At 45.8% G+C, this 16,843-nt stretch overlaps 1 protein-coding gene across 2 annotated transcripts in view; it reads right to left on the bottom strand.

Moving 5' to 3' along the window:
- LOC310865323 (growth factor receptor-bound protein 10-like) overlaps window positions 1-16,843 on the bottom strand; it is a 92,264-nt gene that overhangs the window by 24,264 nt on the left and 51,157 nt on the right. The window lies entirely within an intron of this gene.

Raw genomic sequence — 16,843 nt, 5'->3', positions numbered from 1 at the left:
TGGATTAAAAACTCTAAACTAAAAGAAACGGGTCAAAAATTCAAATCCACAAAATGAGACAAATGAGGTTGCCATTACCTCCACCTCGAAATCCTTTGTCATGTCCATGGGATGAGAGCGACCCCGAAACTCTCATTTACATTGTCACTACAGCACAACAAAATAAAAGAAACGCGAGAGATGCTTCCGAAAATCTTTTGTGCAAGTTCCAGGCTTTTGTCCACGGCTCTAGCTGTCCATGAGCACACACGCACACTCTCAGTAACAAACATCCACCAGCAACTGGACTGGTCTGTGTCCGCACAGGAGTGCACACACATAAGCCTGTGCACGAGTACCGATGCGCACGTGCACACATACACATGCGCTGCGCGCGCTCACACATTATAAAAACTAACACTATCCATGTACTCTCGTTTCCTCTTGAACATGCCTCTATAAATATCATTGTTGGGAGCAGCAAGTGGGTATAGTTTACAGTTGAGGTACCTCCCATTGTTGCGCCATTTTGAGCCGTTTCGGCGAAGTGCCCAGAGCAACGTTTGGATTGTGTGTAATTTCGCTTCCTCAGGCCCATGCTGAGAGCCTCTACTCAAATAGCCACAGTTCAGCTGCTTTGCACCAGATCAGAGCAGATATACCAGGTGAACATACCTGAGATACAGTACACACGCATACAACAGCACACACACACAAGCAGACTACCCTCTTGGAAACTCAATATGGTACACGATAAATGAACACTTAATTACATACAGTATGAACACAGTTCATACAAATATGAACATGCTTGAGTACGAGTAAAGCTACACATCAGAAAAGTGAACGCAAGCTACAAATACAGCAAATGTGCCTGTGTGTGCCTGTCTATGTGTGTGTGTCTCTGTCTGTCTGTGTGTGTGTGTGTGTGTGTGTGTGTGTGTGTGTGTGTGTGTGTGTGTGTGTGTGTGTGTGTGTGTGTGTGTGTGTGTGTGTGTGTGTGTGTGTGTGTGTGTGTGTGTGTGTGTGTGTGTGTGTGTGTGTGTGTGTGTGTGTGCACACTCCAATATCCTGTGCCCACAGCAGGAAATTTGCTTAAAATTCGGTTGCCTTGTGCTTTCGCACAAAGCAACCACAGATGCACTGCTGAAAATGACATGAAACAAGGCACAAAAAGCAGAGGGGGGCACAGAGAATGAGGGCGGGCAACGCCACAGCTACATGGAATTGCAAGAAACACAAAACTACGCCAACAACAGTGGCCTAACATTACAAAAAAAAACGGAATCACCACCACCGCGACACAGGACTCCATGCAACAAGATCACAGATCTCTCTCTCCCTGCCCTGTAAAGCTAATCCTTCCTGACTTGCCCCTTCCCAAAAAGTCAATTTTCCAACACAACATTTCTTCACAAAGTTTAGACATGTCAAGATTGAACAAAAGAAAAAGCTCAGAGCTTTATAGTAGCAGTAACTGCTATGGACACACGCACAATCACATGCACATACAGACAGACACAGCTCGCTGCATTAAATGGAGAAACAAACAGTCAAGAGTCTTACCTCCACAGCCTGAAAGAGGCAACAGTCTGGAGAGCAGGATGGCATTTTCTCACTGAGACCCTGTCCAGTGACACAGGGAGACAGAGCGAGAGAGGGAGGGAGCGAGCGAGAGGAAAGGACAGGAAGTCAGGAAGAGAGGGAGGGACAAAAATTGCCAAGGAGAATGCAAGAGAGGTAGAGGGAGAGCGAGAGGGAGGGAGGGAGGGATAGAGAGAGAGAGAGAGAGAGAGAGAGAGAGAGAGAGACAGCCTGCCCCTTCTTCTTGTGCTGGGCAGGATAAAGGCTGAGCCGCGAGTGGTGTGAGGCAGCGATCCTCTCTCTCCTCCTCTCCCTCGCTCCCCCCTCTCCTCTCCTCTTCTCCGAGGCTCAGTCGGTGGATTAGCCCAGTGAGAAGCCGCTACCTGTCACGTACTCCGTCTCCTATCACTCCCCCCCCCCCCCTCCTTCCCGGGCCACAAGGATTACGTTGCCAAAAACGTTGCCATTGGATGACGTTACAGTAGACACCTTACTGAAAAAGCCCTCTCTCTCTCTCTCTCTCTCTCTCTCTCTCTCTCATACAGTACGAACACGCCCATAGTCACGGTCAGACCAGACACACAGGGATAAAAGAGCCAGCTCAGGCACCAAACTACTAAGCCAATCAGTGGAACCGCACACACACACGCATGCACACACGCACGCACACTCGCGCGCACACACACACACACACACACACACACACACACACACACACACACACACACACACACACACACACACACACACACACACACACACACACACACACACACACACACACACACACACACACACACACACACACACACACACACACACACACAGTGACAGTGTTGCCGATTGTCATCTCTCTCTCTCTCTCTCTCTCTCTCTCTTGAAAAAGTAACCCCTGTCTCTGTTCTTTCTCCACTACTCCTCCATTTCTTCCCCCCCTCTCTTCTCTCCTTCTCTATGTTGCTCCTCAGCTGTATGTGAAATACTAGGAGGTGGTGTGTGTGTGTGTGTGTGTGTGTGTGTGTGTGTGTGTGTGTGTGTGTGTGTGTGTGTGCTGCTGGGGCAACATGTGTGTGCTGGGGCAACATGTGTACCAGATAATGGCTTATCATTTCAGGTCACAGCAGAACACGTACATGGGTCCATTTGGACTCTCAGGGTGAAACTTGTACTTTGCTGTAATACAGCCACTTTCAACCTGGTGTCCCTATTTTGGTGAGAATGTACAAAACAAATTAATGTAAAAAGTCTCATGGGCCATTTTCGCGTGCCAAGCATATCACTCTAAGGTTTAGACTAGGTTCTCCTCTATGTCAGGGCTGGACGTTGGGAAGCATATCACTCAAGGTTTTGACGTTCTCCTCTATGTCAGGGCTGGACGTTGCGGGAAGTTGAAGTAAATTTTAGACCCTTCGTTCCACCCCCCCCCCCCCCCCCCCCCCCCCCCCCCCACCTCCTTGCTGAGCCGTTCAGTTCCATCTGAAACCACGGATCACGTGTCAGACATAAGGACTTACAGGGGGGCTGGGGGCGGCATAGAGGTGGAGGAGGGGGCTATAAGAGGCAAGGGCATTGCTCAGCGTTTCTGCCCTGCCTCAGGGCAGAGGCTGTGTGTGTGTGTGTGTGTGTGTGTGTGTGTGTGTGTGTGTGTGTGTGTGTGTGTGTGTGTGTGTGTGTGTGTGTGAGTGAGAGAGAGAGGGGGGGGGGGGGGGCTGAAAGAGGGAGAATAGGGGCAGGAAAGAAAAAGTAGAGGGAAAAAGAGTGGGAGGGAGGAACAAGAATGAAACAAAGGCAAAAGAGAGAGAGAGCTAAGGAGGAATGTCAGTAATGTAATACTGAGTCATAATCAGGCTCATGTGTGGGACGGCCAACCCAGCTGGCCCCTAATACAGTCTGCATGAGAAATGTCAACCAAAAACGCAACGCACGCACTACATGCAAACTATACTACACTACACGCAAGCTGAGGAATCAGAAATGTAAACTATGCTAACCATCTCCAGCCCGTGAGGTTTTTGGTGGTCGACTCCGACGGTCTCACAGAGAGTTTTAACACCATCTGGTAAGAAATGTAGCACCGCTGTGTGCACAGCGGCGATGCGTGCACGACACGTGCACGCACACACACTCGCACATATCCTGTACGTAGCCAACACGTGAAGCAGTGAAACAATGGTGTGAGCAATGGGTGGAAGGTGCGTGACGTTTGTGTGATCTCCTAGCACTCCACTCATCACATGGAGTCAGCAGGCCACTTCCTTCCTTCCTTCCCTCCCTCCCTCCTGCCTTCCTTCCTTCCTCCCCTCACTGTGTATCCTCACATCATGAAATATTATTACTGTCTTTCTTTCTCTCTCTCACCCCCTCTCTCTCTCTTTTCCCCATCCCCCCACTACTATTGTCTCGTTCTATAGTATGGGGTAAGGGGGGGGGGGGGGTTATTGGTCCCCAGTGCTGCTTACAGTAATCAATGCTGGGGGAAATAGATTATCTCCATTTCTCTCTCTCCTCCCAGCACACACACACACACAAGCTGGATTGCAATGTCATGAAGAAATGGCCGCTTGCACACACACATAAACACAGACACACATTGCACGCAGAGGGTCAGAGGTCACACAGTAATCTGCGTGGGGTCAGGCCCATTTGACCAAAAAGGTTTATGGACGCCTAAACCAATCAGGCGACACGACACACACACACACACACACACACACACACACACACACACACACACACACACACACACACACACACACACACACACACACACACAGTCAAATTCACATTGTTATTATTTAACTGCACCCGCTCAGAGTTACATGAACACTCAGGGGTTTACTGTGCACTTGCGCAGGCACATACGACCAATTGCATGGTTTTAAGTGAATGCAGCTCTTTTCCTAAGTAGTATTCTCAGAGATGACTGTGTGAAGGGAGGCAAAGTGTCAGAACCAGACAAAGAAAGCATACGCAATTACAGGATGAATAGGACAGAGAAGAAGACAAATGAAATGTTGTTTGAAAAGCGTCTTTCCGATAACGAGGTTAGATAATTGGATAGGTTAGATAATTGGATAATTGGAAGGTGTCGACCACGTCCCGGTTCAATTCCGGCGGGAGACGTGCGTTGCGTGTCTCGACCGCTCTCCGCCACTGCTCAATTTCCTGTTTCTCTATAATGTCGTGTCTGAAAAAAGAAAGAAAAAGCAAACCTTTTAGGGATAAAAAGGGGCATTTTGAGAAGCCCCCCCCCCCCCTGGCGTGAGTGTTCCAAAGCATGTCAGAGCTCCCTGACAGCAGAGGCCTGGTCACACTTTGTCACGAGCCTGGCTGTTCCCCTTCCCAGCGGCCAAAAGGCCCTGCCAGAGGAGCTCCTGCTGGGGGCCGGGGCACACTGGTGGCCCACGCCGGTATTTCAATTCGGCCCCCAAATAATTAGCAAAACACTAAGATTTTATATTATTAAATGAATAATGTAAATAAATAACTCAATAAATCATAGGGATACCAATAATAAGAACTTAAAGTGTACTATGTTAGTTCCATTGATCCAAGCCAGACACAATCGAGTGAGTGATTGATTGACCATTCAACTAAACGTGCTCTGAAAATGCACACAGTCCACCCATTTTACCACTTAACATGGCAGCCTATATGTAGGGTTAAAAACCTTCACAAACGTTTGTTGTGAATGATTAGATGAACCAGGACAGGAAACTGACTTTTACACTGGCAGAGTGGGGAAAGTCCCACCAGTGCCCCCTAGAGTCGGTGTTGGTTGTTGCACCCAACCAGAACAAAGTGGTTTGGCTTCCTTTTAGAGCCCCACAATCTCACTAGTGCAGCTCAAAATACAAAAAAAAAGTTTTAGCATTAGTGGCAGAAATAAAATTACACTCATGGAAGAAGGGGCTAATTAGAGAGAAGGCCATGATGTCATCAGAATCATTAGGGCAGGCTTTCTTAAGAGTGGGTGCTGCGGCACCCTATGGGTGCCTTGACGCAAACCTTCAGAATACTTTAATTTAATATTTGGAATGTATCAATGTCAACTGCACTTTACTTGGTGCGTCTTTACTGGGTATAACAATTATTTAATCTGTATGGAAACTGATACTCTCTCAAGTTTTCCTTGTGACATACTCTATCTTAGGGGGAAGGTATTAAAGGAGCATTCAGTGATTTGGGTGATTTGGAAACCCCCCCGGTCCGCCCCGGTAGCAAGATGTGCACATGCACACGCTCTACAGTGGGGGAACGTGCAACAGGCCAACACCACGTGCACCAAGGCCCGCCCCCACTCCATCATGATTGGAGGAAGGCCCCTCTCATCCTGATTGGATGAAGGCTGGGACCTCTAGCCAAAAACGAAACCTAAGACTTTTTGACCCCAGGGGTTAACTGGGGACAGGGAGGAACTCCTTATATCGTCTGCAGACTCTACAGTAGGGAGGATTATCAAAAACAAAACAAAAAAAAAGAATTAATTAAGTGAAATCACTGACATTAAAGATGGTGCAGTGATTTTTGTACTTTTTCTGTTTTGTATGTGTCTATGGAGTTAACATTACTCTAATAGACCCCCAGGTGTTTTGTATGTGTCTATGGAGTTAACATTACTCTAATAGACCCCCAGGTGTTTTGTATGTGTCTATGGAGTTAACATTACTCTAATAGACCCCCAGGTGTTTTGTATGCTTTAATACATCGTGGCACATTTACTGTAGCTCAATGAAAAGTTGTTAGATATCTTATCAATAAAAACAACAGAGGAATCAAATTAAACCTTATGAACCCAGTCCTACCCAATATATTATGTATTCAGCGGTGACACCCATGATATCAGGACACCATCATTTAGACCAGCTCTCCAACTGTTTTGTTTTGCAAACACTCGAGTGCCGGTAGTTCACAGTACGTATATCAGGCGCATGGCTCTTGCAGAAATAGTCTTTTGGAAAGGAATACCAGCACTCACTTTGATCCATTTAGGATTTCTCATTTATTACAGGTTCACTGCCAGCAGCAGAACATGCAGGCGTTTCGGCCCACAGGCCTTCCTCACACTTGTCCTCACACTGTACTTCATTTACTGGGTTTATACTTGGCCCATTCCGTTTTTCCCTCTACATCAAATCTCTTCACTACATCAAATCTGCTTTTAAATAGGCTATTTTCAATTAGTCTACGACTCTACGCCTACTATCACATGCCCAGAAGAAGGACACTATGGATTCAAGTGGTTTACATGGATATCATACTCTTTTTGTCACTGACCCTGATAACTCATTACTGTTATTATCGTCATTAGACTGCTATTATCGTCATTAGACTGTTATTATCGTTATTAACTACAGTATAATAACAGTCGAATGACAATACTAACAGTCTAATAACGATAATAACAGTCTAATAACGATAATAACAGCTGCAAAGCAGTCCAAGTCCCAGTCGTGCTCCTGTTCACATCATTGTCTGGGTTATCTTTTTTAAATGGTTCTCGGGGGAGCCTCGCCCTGAAAGAAAGCTATAGTCTGCCAATGTGAATGACACTTTTGACAGGCCTAAAATATAGCATGCTGAAAGCAGCCATTGTCGATCATTATAGGCCTAGGGAATCCCTGCATAATGAACATAAAAACGTATGTGGCACACATTAAACATTATATCTCTGCTGTCTGGAATTAACCATCCAACTCCAAAATGTACATTTTTCAGGAAATTAAATAACAAGTAGAGTTAGGAGGTTAGACAGACAGACAGACAGACACAGCACAGTGTGCTAAAAGGGGGAGGGGCAGTGCAGTGCAGTGGAAGCAAGATCTTCAAGCTAACGACACATCCAGCCTCGACACGTTGTTAGCTTGTAGATCTGCTCTTTTTGACGAAGGACACTGTCGTACTACAGAAATATTAATTAAGTTATCGAACTGCAACTTATAGAATGTGCACTTGTATCAGAACCTTGTCTTTATCACAATTGAACGGTCAAATTATGTAGTCGCACTGCTGCTACAAATTGCATTTCACAATTCACACAGTACTATTCTTACTAGCAAATGCAAGTAACTGCTCACACTGTCGAGCCCTTGTCTCGCATATTGTATACCTTAGTGGGGCTTTCTGTAGTCACGTTTGCAGTCTGTAGTCATGGTGTGGTAGGGGAGAGGAGAGCGGGCTTAGTGTCCCATTGGCCGTAGGGCTTAAGTGTCCCATTGGCCGTATAGTTATAGAAACGGGTGGATCCAATGGAGTTATGAGGTTTTGGCCAAATCACTTTTTAATACTTCATTGGGTGTTCAATAGCACTAATATATGGGAGGGGAAAAAATAAAGTTAGCTGGTTTCTGCCAGACAGCGGCGATATGCGATTGTCACAGTGAGTGTAATGCAACGGTTTGCATCAGACACACAGTACAGGACATACATTATGCAGAGACTGCAGTAAAGGTTTATCTGTTCAGCGTTAAAAGCTAATGTTATGGGTTGTTTGCAGAACATGGTGGAGAAACCGCATGTTTGTGTGTGTGTGTGTGTGTGTGTGTGTGTGTGTGTGTGTGTGTGTGTGTGTGTGTGTGTGTGTGTGTGTGTGTGTGCGTGTGTGTCTGTGTGTGTGTGTGTGTGTGTGTGTGTGTGTGTGTGTGTGTGTGTGTGTGTGTGTGTGCGTGTGTGTCTGTGTGTGTGTGTGTGTGTGTGTGTGTGTGTGTGTGTGTGTGTGTGTGTGTGTGTGTGTGCACTTGTACTGAGAAATGTCTCGTTGAAGGGTTAGGTCATTGCATTATGACAGCAAGCAAAATAGAGTTACTGCTCTGCAAACACTTGAAAGAAACGTGTTAACCCACGTAACGGACACAGACACACACACACGTCTGACTAATACATTTGCTCAGACACTCGTGGTTCTAACTTAGTTACGAGTCCCTCCTAGGCGATGGACTAAACTCAATTTAGTCCTTTAACTGACGGTGCCAGAGAGGCGACACATACAGTATAATGACCGTGTCAGTAGCTCCAAAGAGCCAGTGCTAAACTGATATATGGAGTGCATACAATATCAGTCTGATGAGGACACTCAATGGCATCTGCAGATCTTAACGCACACACACACACACACACACACACACACACACACACACACACACACACACACACACACACACACACACACACACACACACACACACACACACACACACACACACACACACACACACACACACACACACACACACACACACACACACACACACACACACAGAGCACCTGATCTGATTGCAGTGGATCAGGAGACCCTTGCGTGCAAAGGTACATCAGCTGACCACAAAGAAAGGGAGAGGGGAAAGAGAGGGGGGAGAGAGAGAGAGAGAGAGAGAGAGAGAGAGAGAGAGAGAGAGAGAGAGAAATGGGAAGGCTTTGTAAGACTCCAAGCTTTAGTATTAAATCATTTCTTATAGCGTAGTAAATCACCACCATATATCCCTAATGTCCTTGGCCGCATATAAAAGCAGGTAGTACAGTACATAAGGCAAGAGTGCAAAAGCCAGAGCAAACCCCGGGTGGCTGATAAAGACATGCCGCAGAGAGGACCTCTATCCCTGGAACCTTACCAAGGCCCTGTATAATCCATGGTATTATGGGGGAATTGTACAGTGCAACATTGCCCTCACCAGAACTTGCGTGGGAAACTGCAATTGTCAGACTCTAGCGCAAACTACGCTAAGGCTACTGAATTAGCTCAGCCTCTTATCAGCAGAGCTGGGTTCGAGGTCAAGGCGGTTGGGCGCCCACCCCCATTACTTCTAAAATCACAACTGGGCAGAGCTATAGCTTAATGGCATCAGTCCATGATAGCAAGAAAGAGTAACCCATTTATGTTATCAGGGATCGTAAATTCATCACGCTATACGCAGACATGCACGCAGTTTATTGCGCAGGATCCATGTACAGGAAAAAGTTAATGATGTGACCTCGTGTGCAATGGGGGAAAAAAGGTTGAAGCTTAGTCAGGAATGTTAAGACTCCCAACTCAACAGCTGGATGGGGAGGCGAGGGAGGGAGCGAAGGACAGAGAGGTGAGAGACAAAGAGTGGGAAAGAGGAATAAAGGGAGATCAAGAAAGTCTGAGAAACAATGTCTATTTTTGCTAGTGAGATTTGTATGCAGTGACGTGACCCTACTCCCGCTCATGAATTTAAATTTTCACTCCACCGCACAGATACATTTCAAGCAAAATGTTTGTTTACAAGATTCACTGCTTCACAGAGTATATGAGTTAGGTTTTAAGGCATGTCTGAGACTAGTCTGTGTTTTTAAGTCATACAGGGGCAACTGGCGTCACTTAATGCGACCCGCAGGTTAATATCAGAATACTGATATATTATTGATTTCAGCTAATTACTAGTATTAAAATGTTATTGTCTTTTTATGTCCAATGCATTTGTATTTAGTTCATAAGGTTAACATAAGGTATAACTAAATGCATTTTGAAATTTTCAGGATTCCAATTCATAAATAACAAAAAAATAAATAAATCAGGATTTCAATTCAAATATAACAAAAATAGCTGAACAACAAGTTCAAAACGCATCGCACTGCGATGCGTTTTGAGCTTATAGATCGGCTATTTTTGCTATGACAGTAATGCAATGTGGCCCTCTGGAGTGAGTGGAAATATAGTGGCCCTTTCCATCGTCAAAGTTGCCCACCCCTGGTTTAAGTGACTGGTTCTCTACGTGGCGTCTGGGGACCCCTGGGCATCCTTGGCGGGGGGGGTGTCCCACTCCCAGGGGGTCCGCAGCTAGCCTAAATGATCGATAGTTACAGCAGGAACCAAATATGGACACTTATGGGTCTGTAAATGAAGGTGAATTACGTTCCATTTGTGCACTCCCAGGTTTAAATTAACACTGAGGATTTTACAGTGTACACTGAGGTGCCAAAGATTACAATTAAATCAATCCTCAAATAGGGGTTCATTCATGCATGGCCTGATGCATATGAAACTGGTGGTCCTTGAGAGTTGGTTGAGGTTGAAAGTCTCAGTTGCACGCACACACACACGCACACACACAGCTCGTCCTTAGTCCTTGCACCACCTCACGTCTTCTAACTCATGTGAGACATTACACAACATGGCATGCAAGCCGAGCCACAGAGGCCTGGAGCTGAACACAAAGACGCAGCCAGTCTGTCCCTGATTCAATGAAAGCTTATACATCTCAGATCTGATTTGATCGCCTACTGGTTTCATCTAATCAGGCGCTAGACTGACCACGGGGCGTTTTGGACCATTACAGCATATTAAGTGTTTGGTGCGTCTACACGCATTCAGATGAAGCTTGTATAGCAGAGGCGTGTGGAGTTGGGAATTCCACAGTTTCCACAATGCAGGAGACATTATGGAGACACTATGGAGACACGGGCGAAGCCTGGAAACCCTACATACTGTAGTACACTATGGAGACACGGGCAAAGCCTGGAAACCCTACATACTGTAGTACACTATGGAGACACGGGCGAAGCCTAGAAACCCTACATACTGTAGTACACTATGGAGACACGGGCAAAGCCTAGAAACCCTACATACTGTAGTACACTATGGAGACACGGGCGAAGCCTAGAAACCCTACATACTGTAGTACACTATGGAGACACGGGCGAAGCCTAGAAACCCTACATACTGTAGTACACTATGGAGACACGGGCGAAGCCTGGAAACCCTACATACTGTAGTACACTATGGAGACACGGGCGAAGCCTGGAAACCCTACATACTGTAGTACACTATGGAGACACGGGCAAAGCCTAGAAACCCTACATACTGTAGTACACTATGGAGACACGGGCAAAGCCTAGAAACCCTACATACTGTAGTACACTATGGAGACACGGGCAAAGCCTAGAAACCCTACATACTGTAGTACACTATGGAGACACGGGCGAAGCCTGGAAACCCTACATACTGTAGTACACTATGGAGACACGGGCGAAGCCTAGAAACCCTACATACTGTAGTACACTATGGAGACACGGGCGAAGCCTAGAAACCCTACATACTGTAGTACACTATGGAGACACGGGCGAAGCCTAGAAACCCTACATACTGTAGTACACTATGGAGACACGGGCAAAGCCTAGAAACCCTACATACTGTAGTACACTATGGAGACACGGGCAAAGCCTAGAAACCCTACATACTGTAGTACACTATGGAGACACGGGCAAAGCCTAGAAACCCTACATACTGTAGTACACTATGGAGACACGGGCGAAGCCTGGAAACCCTACATACTGTAGTACACTATGGAGACACGGGCGAAGCCTGGAAACCCTACATACTGTAGTACACTATGGAGACACGGGCAAAGCCTAGAAACCCTACATACTGTAGTACACTATGGAGACACGGGCGAAGCCTGGAAACCCTACATACTGTAGTACACTATGGAGACACGGGCGAAGCCTAGAAACCCTACATACTGTAGTACACTATGGAGACACGGGCGAAGCCTGGAAACCCTACATACTGTAGTACACTATGGAGACACGGGCGAAGCCTGGAAACCCTACATACTGTAGTACACTATGGAGACACGGGCAAAGCCTGGAAACCCTACATACTGTAGTACACTATGGAGACACGGGCGAAGCCTGGAAACCCTACATACTGTAGTACACTATGGAGACACGGGCGAAGCCTGGAAACCCTACATACTGTAGTACACTATGGAGACACGGGCAAAGCCTAGAAACCCTACATACTGTAGTACACTATGGAGACACGGGCGAAGCCTGGAAACCCTACATACTGTAGTACACTATGGAGACACGGGCGAAGCCTAGAAACCCTACATACTGTAGTACACTATGGAGACACGGGCGAAGCCTGGAAACCCTACATACTGTAGTACACTATGGAGACACGGGCGAAGCCTGGAAACCCTACATACTGTAGTACACTATGGAGACACGGGCAAAGCCTAGAAACCCTACATACTGTAGTACACTATGGAGACACGGGCGAAGCCTGGAAACCCTACATACTGTAGTACACTATGGAGACACGGGCGAAGCCTGGAAACCCTACATACTGTAGTACACTATGGAGACACGGGCAAAGCCTAGAAACCCTACATACTGTAGTACACTATGGAGACACGGGCGAAGCCTGGAAACCCTACATACTGTAGTACACTATAATGGTCGGGCAATCAACCGCAAACATACGCTGCTGTCGGGAGGAAACCACCTAAATCCATAGGCTATTGAACGTGCGTTACGTCTGTGTGTTGGTTAAAAAAATATTGAACCAATGAAAAGTAGTCAAAACCACTTAACTCCATTGGCTCAAACTGTCTGCTAAAGCAGTTAAATCCACCACGTCTCCCTGATCTCGCTCATAGGTATCAAATAATTGAGAAACAGTTAATACTGTACATTTATTTATTGGGACCCTCTCGAAAACTAGATACTGTATCTCAATGGGGTATTCCTAAATAAAGAATTTCAAACATATACTGTATATAATTTCTTTATTTCTTAAATATCAACGAATAGACAACAACAAAGTTCTAATAGGTTTTTTTAATTGAATAAATATTGGTCTGATAACCCTGCATACAAAAATTGCTGATCTACAATATCACTAAAGTGATTAAAACGAGGAAAAGAACACACTTTTATACAGTATTAATATATCCAAATCCCTTGTATATCAATATAATATCCATATGTTGTCCAGCCTCTTAAGCCCACGGTGCAGTGGAGGCCAGTCAGCCTCATGGTATGTTCCTAAACAAGTAACAACACTAATTAGGATAGGCGCCGTTGCAGTTTGTCTGTGAGTTTCCTGAATTATGGTATTGCTACTGTAGCAAGTGCCGTGGGAAGAAAAAGGTAATAAAGCGTAAAATGCTGTTAAATGTGTGTATAAGTTATCCGAAACCAAACAGACAAATAAATACATTTACATTTTATAACTAGGACCAAATGAAGAGTATTCCTTTCCTTTTGTTAAATGTTGGAAATATTTACAAAATACATCACTAAACCGGTTATTACTGTAGTTGATTAATTGATTATTCAATTTCTGGTCAGACACATAACAATAATTTGACTTCCTGGAAAAGAGACGTGATGCAACCCCCTGCCAACTTGCTTTTGGGCACACGCACACGCACACACACACACGTGCACACACATACTCATATACACACACACCTTTGTGCAAACTGCAAAGTCGCAGTCTGACTCTTGAACATGTGAGATGATGTCAAGGAAATGCATAAATAATGCTTTGTCTCCCCTAGTGTGTGTGTGTGTGTGTGTGTGTGTGTGTGTGCGTGCGTGCGTGCGTGCATGTGTGTGTGTGTGTATGAGTATGAGTGTGTGCACGTGTGTGTGTGTGTGTGTGTGTGTGTGTGTGTGTGTGTGTGTGTGTGTGTGTGTGTGTGTGTAAAGGGTCATCTAAAATAACTTATTGTTCAGGGCGGGCATCCTGAGAACATCTCTGACGAGGACAGGAACATTCCCTGGACAGGGGGAAGGAAGAGCTAAAGTTCGACCAGTTGCAACCTGGCCTCCCTCTTTTGGGCATGTCGTGTTTTTGGGGGAAAAAAAACAAACAAAAATTTCCATTTTTCCAAACTTTTGTGAAATAGCCGATCTACAAGTCTCAAGTCGCCATGCGCTGTGAGCTTGTAGATTATTTTACTACAGGGACCCCTTGGGCCATTATATTTAGTTTGACCTGATCAGTTCCGCAAATACATATTGTGAAAATAGCTGATCAGATCAGCTATTTTTGTCTCTTCATTATTTGACAAATTGGCCAATGTTTGACCAGTTTCTATAGTATCGTTTGTTGATAATAAATAATAATGGTAACGGTGCTTCTTTTCCCCTCTCTTTTTTAAGCATTAGGCATTAAAAGTTCTTAAATTATCACTTCATGATATCACGATGTCACACATTAATTGTAACTCTGTCCCAATGATGGTGGCAGAGTGAAATGAGGAATCAGGTGGTCGAGTGCTAGCCTGGCTAATAATAAGCCAGACCGAATCAGCCATTGGCAAAAGGAAATTGCCTGCCGGCGGATTACGGTCTGGAGAGGCTCAATTGTACACCCATTTCCTACACCAGAGAACTGGTGTGGCCAATCGGTATGCAAACGGTATGCAATATGGGCGGGCTTTGGTACAGTGACTTCAATGCTTGAGACCTTTGACTGACAGTAGCTCTGACCAATTGCGTCAAAGTGAAAATGTTTGAACCCGCCCCCTGGGAAACAAGATCCATAGCATCTCCAGACTCAAATATCACACGACAGTGTGATTTGAGTCTGGCTTATTAGCCAGGCTAGTCGAGTGCCTGTTCCGCTCACAATTAAAGACCAGATCATTGTGCTTGTGTCCTTGTTGGTGTCATTCATGTGGTTCCCTATAACGTTCCCTCCTCTTCCATTTGTCACTGACTAGAGGCAATCTCATCTAACGTAAAGACACTGTGTTGAAGGTGTGCACTTTCTTCCCCACTCTCTTTCCCGTACCCGTAAAGGTACCCTCCAAAGGAGTACAAGTTGTGTCCGACTGCAATGGCATCACCGGAGGATGTCACCAGTGTTTCTTTCAGGTGTTTCGTCCAGTGAAACATTTTATCAACCAGCACCTCTGCAAATCACTGTTGACAACTAATGCTCAAAAACACTGCACTGGGTCTATAGACCCACAGTACATTCTCAATGTTCTTATGATGGTAGCACACAGTCAATGGCAGTCAAGCAGTATGTTGCTAATACTGTATCAACTCCTCGTCGATGCTAAGGCCATGACTTAGCCCTGACTGGCCCAACTCATAAAGTCAAATGAATCTCTTGACCTTATGCCATCACCTGTATACATCCTCCACCAAGTTATCACACTTATGTCACCATGATTTTATAAGGAGTTCCCAATGCAGCTACGCCCACGTGTATTGTCTAACCCCCCAATGCATCGTCATGGCATCAGGCACAATCAAAATGGCCCATATAATGTATGCTGGTGACTTGTTTTGGGGGTCCTTGAAATAAAAAATTTCTTTGAAGCACCGCCATTTGCGGCCCACGAGGCGCCCCCTTGTGGCCCCTGGAAGAATTCAAATTTTATTATATATTTTCAAATGGGGTCTTGCCCTGAAAATAAATGAATTTTACACTCTCAAGAGTTAAAGATTTATAAGGGTGCATTTGGTTCATACCAACTCTCCATCATTTAGCTGGGGACCGCCTGGAACCCCCTCAAGGACCACTGGTGGTCCCCGGACCACTGGATGAGAACCACTGTTCTACATCTATTCTAAGCTTGAATGAAAAAAGAAAAACCCACATTTTTTGCGCGCACGGACTCGGCCCCCAGCCTGGTACCCTACTCAAAATATGGCCCTTGAGGAAAATTAATTGAAGATCCCTGGTATGTACATTACACACACACAGGCAGGACTTGCATGCTGTGACACTCTGAGGGAGAGGGGACAGCATGTGAACGGGAAACGAGTGTCTGTCTTGTCAGAGAGGGAGGGGGGTTGTGGGCGGATGCAGAGGGTTCAGAGAGCTCTGAAAAGCAGACATTCCCAGCCGAGCTCCGGAACTCTGCCCTCCACACACACACACACACACACACACACACACACACACACACACACACACACACACACACACACACACACACACACACACACACACACACACACACACACACACACACACACACACACACACACACACACACACACACACACACACACACACACACACACACACACACACACACACACACACACACACACACACACACACACACACACACACACACACACACACACACACACACACACACACACACACACACACACACACACACACACACACACACACACACACACACACACATCCTGGAGACACCACTCACCTCCTTAAACAACAAAACACTACTGCCGCCACCGGTGTGTGTGTGTGTGTGTGTGTGTGTGTGTGTGCACGCTTCTGCCTGGGAGATTGATAACCACCCTTCCACAATAACATACAGTCAGATAACCCAGGGTGAACTGTTGTGTAATCGAGGGAAAGGCTCTCACTACAGCCAAGGTCAACGCGCACACACACACACACACACACACACACACACACACACACAACAGGCCAGTCAGCTGATTTAAGCACACCACACACATATAAACACACAGAGCTCTCGCAATGAAGTTCAAGTAAAAACAACAGACAGAACAAGGAATATATAGGAAA

This window comes from Protomyctophum parallelum, assembly GCF_964188405.1.
Source record: "Protomyctophum parallelum genome assembly, chromosome: 1".
Classification (NCBI taxonomy): domain Eukaryota; kingdom Metazoa; phylum Chordata; class Actinopteri; order Myctophiformes; family Myctophidae; genus Protomyctophum; species Protomyctophum parallelum.
The sequence above is the reverse complement of the archived record's forward strand: the minus strand, read 5'-3'. Positions and strand labels throughout refer to the sequence as shown.